The sequence below is a fragment of the Mesoplodon densirostris genome, chromosome 16 (genome assembly GCF_025265405.1).
Source record: "Mesoplodon densirostris isolate mMesDen1 chromosome 16, mMesDen1 primary haplotype, whole genome shotgun sequence".
Classification (NCBI taxonomy): Eukaryota; Metazoa; Chordata; class Mammalia; order Artiodactyla; family Ziphiidae; genus Mesoplodon; species Mesoplodon densirostris.
Genome location: NC_082676.1, coordinates 26,492,525 through 26,506,708, shown reverse-complemented (window position 1 = coordinate 26,506,708; position 14,184 = coordinate 26,492,525). Strand labels below are relative to the sequence as shown.

At 50.6% G+C, this 14,184-nt stretch overlaps 1 protein-coding gene across 1 annotated transcript in view; it reads left to right on the top strand.

Annotated features, from left to right (window-relative positions):
• Window positions 1-3,428: 3,428 nt before the first annotated feature.
• The window catches only part of DNMT3B (DNA methyltransferase 3 beta), a 35,639-nt gene continuing 24,883 nt past the window's right edge, over window positions 3,429-14,184 (top strand). The window contains exon 1 of the mRNA XM_060119865.1: window positions 3,429-3,476. The gene's annotated coding sequence lies outside the window, so the exon portion shown is untranslated. The remainder of the gene's footprint in view (window positions 3,477-14,184) is intronic.

Genomic DNA, 14,184 nt, shown 5'->3' with positions numbered 1-14,184 from the left:
GGGGCCAAAGCCTTGTCTGCCTAACTGGGTAATCCAGCATCAATGTGTTCATTTAAATGCATTCAGTGGTCCCAGCAGCAATCCCCTGAAGTCTTCTCTCTCTGTGGCTGAGGAAAACTGAGGTTCGGAGAGACAAAGTGACTGATTTATCAGATTCACATGGTCTTAGAGGCTGGATTCAAATCACAGTATCTGATGAAAGGTCTCCCTCTTGGACCTGGGGTCAGTCCCTCTGAGAATGGATGCTGGGGGTGAGGGTGTGGTGTGGGAGATATATATGGCACACCCTACCACCCAGACAGTGTGAAGAGCAGTGGACAGAGAATTGGGGGGCCTGGGTGCCAACCCAGTCCATGCTGTGACTCCACATTCACACGGCCAAGGCAGACCAGACCCACTGTGCTCCCCTCCAAATCCACAGTCTGCAAGCCTTCCTCATTTAGGTAAATACACCACCCTTCGCGCTGGTGCTCAGGCTAAAACCCCAGGGGTCATCTTTGATATCACTCTTCCCTTTACCCACTGGAGCCAGCAATACCACTTGGCTCATCCTCTACAATCTATCCCAAATCCAGTCACTTATCTCCACCTCCTCTGCTCTCAGCCCCATCCGTAGTCTTCCAGATCAGGCACCAGACTTCTCCCCATCCACCTCCCTACTCAGGTCTGTTTTAAACACCTGAGTCAGAACATGGCTCAAATGGTGACATCCCCACCATGGCTTGCCAGGTCTCACAGGACACGGCCCCCCTGTTATTTTTTCCCTCCTTACTTCCTGTGCTCTGGCCACACTGGCCCCCTGGCTGTCTCTCCCACATGCCAGGCTGGATCCTGACCTGGGTCTTCCCCTGGCTATGTCTTTCCAGTCTCCATTTTACAATATCTTCTTCCCAGATTTATCCACACCCAACTTTCTCTGGTTTGTTTATTTGTGTTTCTTGCCTGACACTCCCTAACCAGCGTGTAAGCTCTGAACCTTCCTGTCTGAATTCCTAGCCAGGTAGCTGCCACATAGCAGATGCTCAATCAAGGTCAGGCTGCATGGCTGACTCACTTTGCACAAGCCCTTCTCTTCTGTGGGCCTCAGTCCCCTCATCTGAAATGGGGCCCCCAATTCTCCTTGCCCTGGCTCCTCGTGGAGTGGCTGAGAGGCTCAAATGAGGTGGTAAATATGACCAAGGAACTTTGCAAACTATAAAGTCCTGTGCCATGGGGAACCATGCCATTTTCCCTTCACCTCCTTTCCAAATGACAGGACAGAGACCATTTGCTTATTCAGACCTTATATGCTTTTCTTCCTGGAGTTAGGTGGTCTGCTGTCCCTAGAAATGCCTGCCATGTCCCCCCAAACCCTACTCTTTGGCGTCTTAACTACGCCTTCCAGGCATTCCTGGTGGTACACAGACATCCTTTGCCATGTGGCAGGTCTTAGCTTATGGATCAGAAAACAGAGACCGAGCAGCCCTCTCCACAGGCCCACGAACTTCATATAATTTCTTTCCTCTGAAGACTTACCACAGATGGTGGGCACAAGCCACAGGCCCTCTTGAGAGATCTTCTTCCTGCACTAACTGACTGGAACCCAATTTTGGATGTTTGTGCCAGAAAGTCAAGGAGTTCCTGCCACTCATTCACATGAGGCTTTCCTGGTTGCTGAGCCCATTTCACTTTCGTATCTCCTTAGCCTCTCTCTGGGTTCCTAGGTAGAACAAGATCCAGTAAGTTTAGAAACGTTTGCGGCTTCCAGAGAATTTACCACTTACTCATTTGCAAATACCTGGTAAGAGATGAAGGGAAAAAGCTGTGGTTTTCGGAGCCCAGGAGTCAGGAAACCCGTGTTCATTCATTCAACAAACTTGTATTGAACTCCTCCTTGTAGGCAGTAGAAACAGAGCTTGGAACAGGACAGACAGATGCGGTTTCTGCCCTCATGGAGTAGAGCTCACTGTGTGTGTGTGTGTGTCTGTCTGTGTGTGTGTGTGTGTAAAACAAGAATAAGAAAGATGTAAACAAGGAAATATGCAAAGCAATTACAAATGGCTATACGTGCTACAAAGCAAATGAAATAGGAGTGAAGGAGGGGAGACTGTTCAGGCAGGGTGGTCAGAAAAATCTCTCCAGAAGGTGACATTTTGGGAGAAAACTGAATGGTGCAGAGATCTGGGCAAAGAACATCCAGAAACATGCTTGATGTATCTGAGGAAGAGCAAGGAGGTGAGAAGATTAGATGAAGTGACGGAGGGGCGAGGCAAGGAGACGCCTGGGAAGGCAGGCTGGAGCCTGCTCACCTAGGGCCTTTGTGGGCCATCTTGTCATCATTCATTTGTTCTTTCATTCATTCAACATTTATTCAGCATCTAACTGTGTGCTGAGACACACTGAGACCTTGCCCTCACAGTCTCATACCTGGAGACACACAATAAGCAGGTAAACAAATAAATACTGTCAGCGTAAATACCAGCTATGAGAAATATCAGGAAGTGCTGTTTTCCAATAGTTCAATGCCCCTTGAAGGGCAGAGGCCGTCGAGACCTCTAACAGACTGGGGCTTCCCCTTCGGGTGATGCCAGCTGTACCCCAGAACCCAGCCAGGGACCCGACTGTCTTCGCTCCTCTGCTCTCCCTCCCCTCCCCTCAAGATGGCCGACAAAGGGCCAGCGGGGTAGGAGGGAGGGAGGAAGGACTAGTCCGAGGGTCCAGAGCGGGGTGACTGACCCGCGGGGACACCGCAGGGCCCAGGTGGCACTGTGGCTGGAGTGGGGGTAAAGGGGAGACCCGGCTGCTGTGTGACTCCGGTGGGGGCTCTTCCTTCTCTGGGCCACCGCATCCAGACCTGCGCGTCTGTGTCCGTGGTCGGAGTGGGGGGCGGGGAAGACGAGCCCTGGTAGGAGTCTCGAGGGTTGGGGGACGTCTGCGGGGTCGCCTTGAAAGCCTGTTATCCCGGTGGTGATTTAACCTGCCGGGTGGGGGCGGGAGGCGGCGCCTGTGGAGGAGGAACGGAGGGGTGGCTCCGGAGTGATTTCAAATTTCCCTCGTCCCCGCCCTCCGCCCCCCGCGCCCGAGGTCCGGCTCTGAGTGGCTGCGGCGGGGGCGCCCCCGGGCGGGGGCGGGGCGAGTTTCGGGCCGGGGTTACAAGGGGACTCGGCACCGCCCCCTCCCCACCCACTCCAGCTGCCCGGTCCTGCCCGCGCCGCTTCCTCGTAGCAGCCGCCCCCCCGGCCCGGCGGCCGCAGCCCGCGTGGACGCCCCGAGCGCCCCCCGACGGACGCCACCGGCCCACCGGCAGGCGGGCGAGCGGGCGGCCGCCGCGCCCGGCCGGCAGCGCGGGGGTTAAGTGGCCAAGTAAACGTAGCTCGGCGATCGGCGCCGGAGATTCGCTAGCCGAGCGCCCTGCGCGGCCGCCCGCCGGCCTCCCGCCAGCCTGTCCGGATCCGCGGCTCGACCGCGGAGCCGCGCCCGAGCCAGGCTCTCGGCAGGTGAGCGCCCCGTGGCCCCGGGGAGGCTCGCCAGCCCGAGGATTCCGTGGGCTGGTGGGGGAGGGCATAGCGGCGGGGTCCCGAGACTGCAGGGAGGGAATCCCGTTCCGGGACCTCCTGGGGAGGCGGCTCCCATCCGGCTGGAGACCAGGCATGCTTGGGGAGGAGAAGTCCATGATCCTACTTGGGGGAAATGGGCAAGGAGGATAAAATGGGCGGGGAGCATGTGTCTTATAGCGATACGAGTGGAAGGGATACTTGCTGTGTTCCCGAGACGCAGAGGAGCAAAGAGGTTCGTCCCCAGGGAGGGCGATGGGCGGCCTTCCTGGGGTCTAGAGCCGAGGGGAGGAGGTCTCCCACTGGAGAGAAGTGGAGTTAATGGGGAGGGGTATTCTTACCTGGCCTCGGCTTGAGAGGGAGCCTCCTTGGGGAGGGGAACGGAATAGAAGAGAGTTCGGCCAAGGAGGTGAGCGTCCGTTCTTTATGACTTGTACCTGGGGGTTCATCCGAGGGACTTTTTTTTTTTTTTTTTTTCTTTTCCGTCCCAGGGCTAGGAGAGAGCTTGTGGATGGGTGCGGGCGAACAGGTGGGCCGGGGTGTGCGCGCTTCTCGGGGGCGTGTGCCAGAGGGGCGGGCTCGCGGGGTCCTCCCTAGATGAGCTACGGAGAGCGAGGCGCTGCGGGGCTGCCGGGATGCCCTCGGGAGAGGCTGCCTTTTCCCTGTGCACACCTGGCCCGGGAGGCGCCGGTCCGGGGCGGCGCTTCCCTACTCCGGCCACGCTGCCTGCCCTCGGGGCTCACTTTCTGTTTTCCCCTCTTCCAGGCTCAGTCTGGTCCCACTTCCCAAACTTGCAGACTGAGCCTGAAAACTTCAGCAGTACCTCCGTGCCCGTGTGATTGTTCGGCGAGGGAGGGTGGGTGTTGAGCCCAACTTCACAGGGCTAGTGGAAATTGGGAAAGAGCCGGCCGATTTAGCAAGTTAGCAACAGAGTTGCTCTTGGGCCTGGGTTTTCCCCGTTGGAGTCACGCACCTGTGGCAGGGAAGGGCTGCAGGAGTTCTGGGCCCAGCCCCAGGCCTGGGCCTCCACTTGGCCTCCTTCCCCTTATCTGGGCTGAAAGAGGCTGGCTGGGCCATTGTGCTTCCCCATCCCTTCAAGCTGAGATGTGTATGAATTAAAGAGAATTAAGGACAAGACTATGATTCCTGACTTTCCGCCTCCTGATTTCTGGATGCTGTGAGTTTTGGTGAACTGGTGGTAACTGTTTTTGGGATCCCTGGTGGGGCCCTTGCTTCCAGGGCCCAGGACGCCGACCTGCCTCTGCCCTCCGCCACCAGGACTGCTGTGACTTCTTGCACCCCAGCCATTGGAATCCCCAGGTGCAGACTTAATTCTCCCAGCGTTGAGATGACGCTACCTCTTTTATAGGGCTGGCATACAGTAATCCCTCAATAAAGGCTTGCCACTCTTGGCATCATTATCTAGTGTGTGGTCTAAGCAGGCTGCCCTCTTTTAGGGGAATGCATAGGTCTTTGGCATGTGTTTAAATCTGTCCCTGTAAATCTGTTGCCCTGTGTTCCTTAGTTATTATATCTGTGAAATAGGAACAATCGTACTGATAACCCCAATTTGTGTAAGAACGAAACTAGTTTTTACGTGACTTAACCTCTCACCCTCAGTGTTTCCTCAGATGTCTGACAGAGGTAATAGCCCCTATCACATTAGGCTTGGGTTAGGACTCAATGCGATAGTGCTTGGCATAGCAGGTGGTGAATGTTGACATTGTAGTAATTAACCGCTAGCCCCTCTTTTTAGGGTGGCCATTAATGAGAATTGGGGATGAAGGGAGGCACCTCTGCTGGCCCCTCCTTTCCTGCCTTCCTCCACCAAGGTATTCCTCTGAGCTATGAAAGCTTTTCCAAATCATTGTCCTCAATTTGGGAGTTGGCAGGAAGGAGTGCCTTTGTTCCTTTTTGAAAGGAACATGTTTTTGTTTTATGGGTTGGGGCCATTTTTACACCCCCGCCCAAGCTTGGGGCCTACCTTGAAGGCGTGGAGCTAAGTGAGATCCTTTCCCTTTCCCCATTGGGGTGGAGAAGGCTGAGACAAAGGGCCCAGGGCTGGGGCTGGCTGCATCCCGCTCCTTAGAGCCATTGCAATACCTCCACCCCTTGCACTGTTGGCTAGGAGGGGAGGAGGGTATCTGAGAGCTGCAGGGGGCGAAGGGGAGGAGCAAGGGAGGTGGGGCTGGGAGAAGCTGCTTCCCCTCCTTCCTCTCCTCCAGCCACGTGGGGCCTGCAACCCAGAGGGGCCTGTCGGGCTTTCTTACTTCAAGCTTCCTGATTGGGGGGTGGGGGGTGGTTTGGGGCAAGTTCTCCTTCCCAGAAAACTTCTTTGTCTCAGACCAGCTTTCCTGCCAGCTGTCCCCCCTCCAGGCTCAGATACTTTGCAATTTCACCTGAGATGGTCCTCACTAAATCTGAAACTCCTCTTGGTGCAACAGCATGGCAAGTGCCTCTACCTCAGCCTTTGAGAGGTACAGGATCTCAGGTTAGGCACACTCTTGGTGTTGAGTGAGTTTTAAAATCATGAATTTAGGGTGATTTTTCAGTTTCATGGTGGACCAGGGCTGGAGGATTACAGAATTCCTCGTGGTGTCGGCACCCTCTTTGTAAAGTGATGGGCTGATATCCTCACTGGGCCGAAAATTTGCAGCTGATGGAACTCGGAGATCCAGGTACTTCGGCAGCTTGGCGGTTAGTGCTTTTCAGAACTTTCATATCTGCCCGTATCCCAGGACAAGAGTTTGTCCTTCCAGAAGGGAACAAGCCCAGTCCAGGTGTTCAGATGTGTCTGGCTGTGGCTGGAGGGAAGTGGCCTGGTAAACGCAGAGGGAGCCCACACATGGGGCTGTTGTGCTGGATTACCTTTCTGTGAAGTGGGTACAAGTACATACACACCCAGTAGAGTTGGTAGGAGGATGAAATGGAATCCAGGGGCCTTTTAGCTTAGGAAGCCTTAGGGTGCTCTTTCACAAAATGAGTTGGGTGGGGGCCCTAAGTGTTGTAAAAAGCCTGTTATGCTCTAGGTCATGTTAGTCATTGGAGTCAGTACACTCACGGGGGCCTGGGCTTTGGAATCAAATCTGGATTGGTATTCCTGTTCACTCAGTTTATAAGCTGGTGGTGAGCCTCAGTTGCTCCATCTGTAAAATATGGCTGCGTTGTTGGCCAGTTCCAGGGGATGTTGAAGTCAGTTGAGACGCTATAGATTAAAAAGTGCACATACTGAGGATTCAATAAATGTCGCATTATGTGGTAAATACTGAAATATTAGCAAGTGGTCATTATTTACGTCTTGAGAGAAACAATCCTGGTTAGCATTCCTGAGATTTTCCTCAGGGAATAAGCAAAAAGTGAGGAGGACCTGTTATGTGTAGGGAATTGGAATATTTCAAAAAATGACTTTTATTGTGTTAGATACAAATGAAAATCAAATTTACCATCTTCAGATGCCAAGAAAAAAACAGGTCATGGCCTATAATCTCACAGTCCCAACGTAATGAATGTTTTGCTTTCACTGGGGGAGGGGGTCCCCTCAATTTCTTCTAGAAGTAGAGAAAAGCGTAGAGAGGACCAGCAGCCCTTCCTTAGTGAAGGGATGAGAAACGCAAAGAAAGTACAGAGTGGTGAGAAAAGGTGCTCAATTGGGGAAGGTGCCCGAGGGCACTGTGGTCACCTTTGGGGCCGGCTTCCCAAGCAGATGGAATTAGCTATTGAAAGATTGTGATGAGCAGGAAGTTAGAAGTGCATTTTCAGAAATGACTGATAATTGATGGGTGTGAGGGATCCCTGGGGAAATGTTCTTGACCAACAAATTTCCTTTTGGGGACAGGTTGATGCTGACCAGGTGTGTGGGAGGAGGAGATAACGGGAGGAGTGGGCCCAACATCTTTGGGGACTCCTCTCCCGAAGTTGAGGGAATAAATTTCCTTGAGCCATTACATCCCTTGTTTTTTTCTACTCTTTCTATAACTCTTACTTATCAGATGTGGTGCCTCCTGGCCTGGTAGAATTTTGGCCATTTGTCCTTAAGTTCTGCTTTCTGGTGTCCTCAGCTTTTATGTTTTGAAGGGTTCTTGTCCTACAAATTCCATTTGTAATGATGTCTTCATCTTGTTTTTTGGACACATCCCTCATCTCCTTGAGAATCTTCACTTAGCTTTTAGTGCCCCTTCCAATGTTTCTGAGTATGTCTTTTTGTTTGTTTGTTTTTACCATTTTCATTTCTCATATTTAAGTTTTGAAACTTATCTCCATATTTGAGAGAGACTGAAATTATCTGTGGGACTTAAACTGGAGGGTTTCTTTGTGGGACAGGGACTTGAACATGTCTTTGGGTCTCCCAAAATCTGAAGGAAGTTCTCTGATATATTGGTTTGTCTTATTCCCCGGAGCAGAGGAATCTTTAGTGCGCTGCCCAGAGAGATGTACAGGCCTGGCTGTGAGAAAAAGGTACCGGTGAGTTCTCAGTTTGGTGTTAATCTCTTCCCCCTGATCAGGTCTCCTGTGTTGCAACCCGGGGTGGAGAATTGGTTGCCTACCTGTTTCTCTTCCATCCCTCCCTGCAGCCCCACCTTCTGAGGTTAACTGCACTTCCTAAGCAGCATTTATTTCCCGTTGCGTTTGCTTCCTGTAGCAAATGGTGGCATGCTGGGGCCAGAGCCAGGGCCTTCCACTGCACTTCAGCTCCTGGAGAAGGGATGATGCCTTCTTTGTCAGTGTTCCCATTCCTCAGCACAGTGCTGGGGCCCCTGACGTCCTGGCTCCATGAATGTGTGCTGTGCAACTTGAGTAAAGCAGCAAAAGCAGGCCTCCGTCAAGCCTGAGTGTCCTGTAGCTGCGGCACTGAAACCCAGATGGGACACCGCAGGTGAGCAGGAGACCTCACCTGGGACACGGTGAGAAATGCAGTGGTAGTCGAGATGCCTGAACAGGCAGGTGCTGTCCGCAGGGATTTTCCGGGTTGTTCTGGGTTATATGGGAGGCAGGATGATAGGATTTGGAAAATTCTGAGCAAATGTACATAGAGGTGTGGGTGAAATCTTGTCCTCTGTAGTGTAAGAGCAAAACAGGTTTTGGAGATGAGCCTACCTTGTTATCTCCACTGTCCCCTGGCCCTCCCTACCCCCCAATTCCTAACCTCAACCCCATGAGGGCAGGGACTGGCTGGCCCTTGCCTGCCTTTGATGCTCCTGCTGAATGAACATGGTTCCTGAAGCATAGCAGGAACTCTTATCTGAATGGATAAGAGTGGCCTTTTCCAGGGTCCTGATCTGTCCTAAGATGTTATGTGTGTTGGGCTGAAAGCGCAGTACAGAGTAACTGCTCAATATTAAATATTGTCACCCTTACCTAAGGCCACACAGCTAGCAGGGAGTGGAATCTGCATTGAAATGCTGTGAAATTTCTGAGCCCTTTGCCTCCTCCACCTGGCTTAGACCTACAGAACTGGCAGGATGCAGCGGGGTTAAGGTGCTCTGGAGTTACCTGTCTGCTGACTGCTTTGTCTGCAGGCCTGATTCACCACTGCGTTGAGGTGGGCAGGCCCAAACCCCTACCAGGTAACTGTGGCTAGTTTTTCAAAAAGCCGTTTATGTGAGATATCATGGGCTTTTATAAAAAAGCCAATTTAGTATGCAATTCCATTTTAACCTCATATAGTTACAACTTTTTGTCTTGTGAAAAAAGAACTTTTTTTTTTTTTTGACCTCGCTGTGTGGCTTGCAGGATCTTAGTTCCCCGACCAGGGATTGAACCCCGGGCCCCCACAGTGAAAGCCCCGAGTCCTAACCACTGGACCACCAGGGAATTCCCGTGATGGGAACTTTTAAGATCTACCTTCAACAACTTTCAAAGATACAATACAATTTTGTTAACTACAGCCACCGTGCTGTATGTTACATCCCATAGTAACATGCATAGGGACTTAGTTACATACATAGTAACATACATAGGGACATAACATAGGGACTTAGTTATAACTGGAAGTTCATACCTTTTCATCACTTTCCCCACTTCCCTCATACATTGTACCTAGTTTTTCTTTTTTGTCTTTTAAAAAAATAAGTAATGCTCAAGGACTAATTTTCTGATTAATCTGTAAGTCCTCTCAAGGAAACAACTAGGAATGATGTCTAATGTGCAGTGCTAAGCTCCCTAGAAAAGAAATCTAAGAACCAGAAGAGGGAACTAGAAACAAGAAAACCCAAACTGGGGCTTCCCTGGTGGCGCAGTGGTTGAGAGTCCGCCTGCCGATGCAGGGGACACGGGTTCTTGCCCTGGTCTGGGAGGATCCCACATGCCGCGGAGCAGCTGGGCCCCTGAGCCATGACCGCTGAGCCTGCGCATCCGGAGCCTGTGCTCCACAACGGGAGAGGCCACAACAGTGAGAGGCCCACATACAGCAAAAAAAAAAAAAAAAAAAAAAAAGAAAACCCAAACTAAGGGATGTTCAAGACCTTTAAGGAGAAAATCAGTGAAATTTCTCAATAAGGTTGGCAGGCTTGTCCTAGCAGGTATGAGCATTTATTATAAAGCTACCACAATTAAAAGAACTTGCAAGGGGTAAATACCAAAAAGAGGAGTGGACCCAGAGAGATCCCATTTATATACAGGAACTTTATAAAAGAGGTGGAGTTGGGACATACTAGTTATTATATGTGTCTGGCTTTCCTTGTAGGGAAAATTGAGATCCCTACCTCAAACCATATACAAATAACTTCAGGTTAACTAAACTTGAACATTTTCAAAGGAAGAAATGTTTCTTGGACAGTGACATTTTAAAGTTGACTTTCTGATTGTGAAAGTAACATGGGGATACGGTTGTCCATTCCCCCACAAGCTACCTTCCTGAGATACCTAACTTTTTACAGTTAGAGGAAAAATGCTGGAGGAACTTTGCTTAATGCACATAGTAATGAATTAACAAATGGGATTGTATTGTTGAGCAGACTTTCACTTTACATGGCTTCATCTAGCAACAGTTGCCCCATTCTTTGCTTCTCAGTGGTCTCCCTGGTGTGGCTGCTTATAATTTAGTCAGTCTCCTATTGATCATTTGTTTGCAGCTTTTGCTACAGCAAAGAAAGGCAGTGCCAATCCTGCTCACAGGTTTTGGTGAGAGCTTTGCGCTGAGTCAATTCCTCGCAGTAGAATCCTGTGTAACGGGATGCAGACACTTGGCATGTGAGATCATACTGTCAGATTGCCATTTTCAAGGCTGAATCAATATCCCCATGGCATTGGTATGTAGATGGGCTGAGATTTAAGACTAGGCTGAAGCAACAGGTGCAGCCTGCTGTGAGGGGCAGAACTGAGGGGGTAGTTTTTCAGAATAGTGATCTCCTTTCTTCCCTTACCCCTTGGGAAGAGAACAGAGGGTGCTTTGGCTCTGGTTTTGCCAAGGAGGACAAGGCCACAGGAGTGGGCATGGCAGCTCCCAGAATCCTCTGCGTCTCATCATGCCCCACCTGTCATTCTGGGTGACCTGTGGCTTCCCTGTCCACATCTGCACGTCCTTCCTAGGGCTTCCCAAATAACTTGTAGGGGAAGGGGGCTGTTTGCTTGCATTTTGTTTACATAGGGTAAAAAGTTTGACTCTAAACTCCAGTTTAAGTTGCCATATCATTTCAGATCTTTCTGTACGTTCCTAGGTTTTCCTGTGAATTATCTAAAAGGTAATGATATATGATTTTACCACAATCCATTGACAAACATCCAGGTATTTGTTAGTAGTTTGCTATTAATGAGCAATGCTGCAAGGAACATCCTCATAGTCAACTTTTTTACTTATCCAATTTGACCCCTGCTGGGATCAATTCTTATGATGATTCTGATAAATATGCCAAGGACCAGCTATCACTGTACAATGACAGTGGTGCATGTAGCCATGACCCAGAGGCACTGAACAATTCTCCAGACTTCGGAATCATCGTGGATGAAGGGATGCTTCCCTTTGTGAGGCAGAACTGGGAAGTCTGGCGAGAAAGCGTAATCTCCAGGTTTTAAGGTTTTGTCATCTACTTTGGGATCTGTAGCACCAACCACCTAGGAATTCGGTGGGGTCACTTCATTTCACAGACTATAAAGCTGGGGCTTGAGGAAGACAGTGAGGACTTTTTCTTCCCACTTTCCTGTGAATCTGATCTCTTAGGGAATTTAGTGGAGATCCCTGATCAGGCAAAGGCACTGAACTGGGACCCTGTGCTCCGTGTGCAGCCAGGTGGGCAGCCTGTTTCTGGCCTCCTTGACTTGGTACTGTCCCTGCTGCCTGGCTGCCTCCCTCTCCACTCACCTGGGTGAGCTGTCCCTCCAGGGCTTACCTTTTATAACTATGCTTGCTTCATCGTTTTAAAATGTGTGTAAGACCTGACTTCTGGACTAAAGCCTCAATCTCCATCACTTAGTCACTCTGGAAGCCTCAGCAAGGAATCTGCTGATCTGTTTCCTCTGAGCTTGTTTACTCATCTGCAAAATGGGGATCATAAGAGTAGCTCTTTTTATGAGGTGCATATTGATTGCTCCATCTCAGCTATTTTTGGGGAACAGCTAAGAAAGGCTTGAGTAGTTTAATAAGGGCAGGAGTCAGGAGTCAAGATATCCCTCCCACAGGCTGAGAAGGAATTTTTTAAACGGGGGAGGTGGGATTATCTTTCAACCTCTCCCTTTTTACTTCACCAAATCTCTAAGCCCTGGGTGGACTAACCATGGGCAGGGATGTCCAAGTGGCCTCCCCCCTTCCACCACTTTGCCATCATGCCCACCATCCGCCACTTCCTGCACTGTGAGTTTAATTAATGCGTTAACATTTACAAGGTGCCAGGGAAATAGTTCTGCTGTTGGTGCCAGCCTGGAAGAAGTGAGTGACATCACTTCTCAGCTTTATAGCTGGGTTGGGGAGTCCCTGGGCCTCCTCCCTGAGTCTAATTAGGGGTGCCACCCACCCTTCTGTCTGCCACATTGCATTTGGACATGTCTGACCTGGTTCAGTCGGGACACAAGCACCCTGCACTAATGAGGCAGGGCCTTGCAGGGGGAGCCTTGCTAGTGAGCCCACCCAGCACTGCTGCTCACCCCCAAGTCACGTGCTGGACCCCAGCCTCTGGGAAAGGGTCAGAGTTCACCTGCATCACGAGGATGGACCACTACCGCCTGTGAAGGTGAACGCTCAGCTGGTGTATCATGTCCCTCAGCCATAGGGCTCCTGTAGCCCCTGGGATAGATGGTGCACTGTTCATAGCGTGTCTCGGGCACAGCAGTTACAGGCACGTGCCCAGGGCTGCCTGGGCATGAATTTGGTGCTGCCACTTTGCTGGGTGACTTAATTCATCTGAGCCTGTTGACAGCAGGTTGATGAGAGGACTTGCCTCAGGATGGGGTAGGGGTTAGAGGTTTGTACTGCCTTTAAGCTTACAGTAGGGGCCTGGGAACTGATAGAACAGCCAAGTGGCAAGGCTGTCCTGAAGCTGGTATGTGAGCCCCTCTGAAAAATCCCTTAGGAAGGCGCCACCTCTGTCAGGGAGGTAATTCTGCCAGTTTATCCTCCAGCGCTGGAACCATCGGTCTAGATGAAGCAGCTGACTTGTGTTGGCCATGTTATCTGGGAAATGCCAATTTTGACTCATTGCAAGCCAAACGGCTTCATGAGGGAGATTTGTATCTACCATTACAAACCAATGCCTGGCGCTAATTTCTTCCTGTTGCCAAGAGCATGTAGTTAAAATTCGTGTGTTCTTATTTAATTTCCCTGGACTCCGAGCACCTTTAAACAAATCTCACCAGTCAAGTATGTATTATGTTGCCTGACCTCAGTTCGCCCATCTGTTATACAGGGGTAATAATAGGAACCTCATGTAAGGATTGCATGAATTAATACAGGTAAAGCACAAAAAGGTGCCTGGCATATAGTAGTAAACGCTGAAAAAAATGATCAGGTGAGAGGATTTGTATATCTACATGGAGAGGGCCAGATTATCACTTTTTGAAGCAGAGGCCTATGAGAGAACCCTTCCTGGCTTTTGAACTGTGGTTTTTGAAATCTGAGTATGTGATAGGGAGATGGGGAGGGCTTCCAGGCTGAGGACCAGCAGCAGCACACGCCTGGAGCTGGATCTCTTTGGCCTTGTATATAACCTGGATGGGAGAGAAACCGAGCTGGGCATCTTTCAATCATGCCGGTTCTGGACGCTGGTGTGTGTGGTAATGTCATTGCAAATCCAGGGTAATGAAAACTACAGGGAAGGAATTTTTAATGAAATCACATTGAATTATGCCACTAGAAGTAATTATTTTACATGCCCAGCTCACCCCAGGGCACCCAGGTAGCTGGTGACACAGCTGGTTAGTTTCCTTTCCTGAGTCTTCCTCCAGTGCCCATGGGTTTGGTTCTAGGGGCAGGATTTTTCCTGAATGTTGAGATCTGGCTTTGGCAAGGAGCTCTGCTCACTTGTCCATCCCTCTTGGCAGGCTGGTGGACAAGTTAGCACTGCTGAGGCCCTGGGGAAGCCTGAGGGTGGTTAGTCATAGTTAATCATTGTCAGCTCCAGGCTGCAGGCCCCAAATGGGTCTGTCTAGGAGGGAGACTCCCATTGATCCAGTTGGGGGCTGTCTGAGGGAATCCTGGGTCCCAGATGAGAGGGAAGTCTTGTCC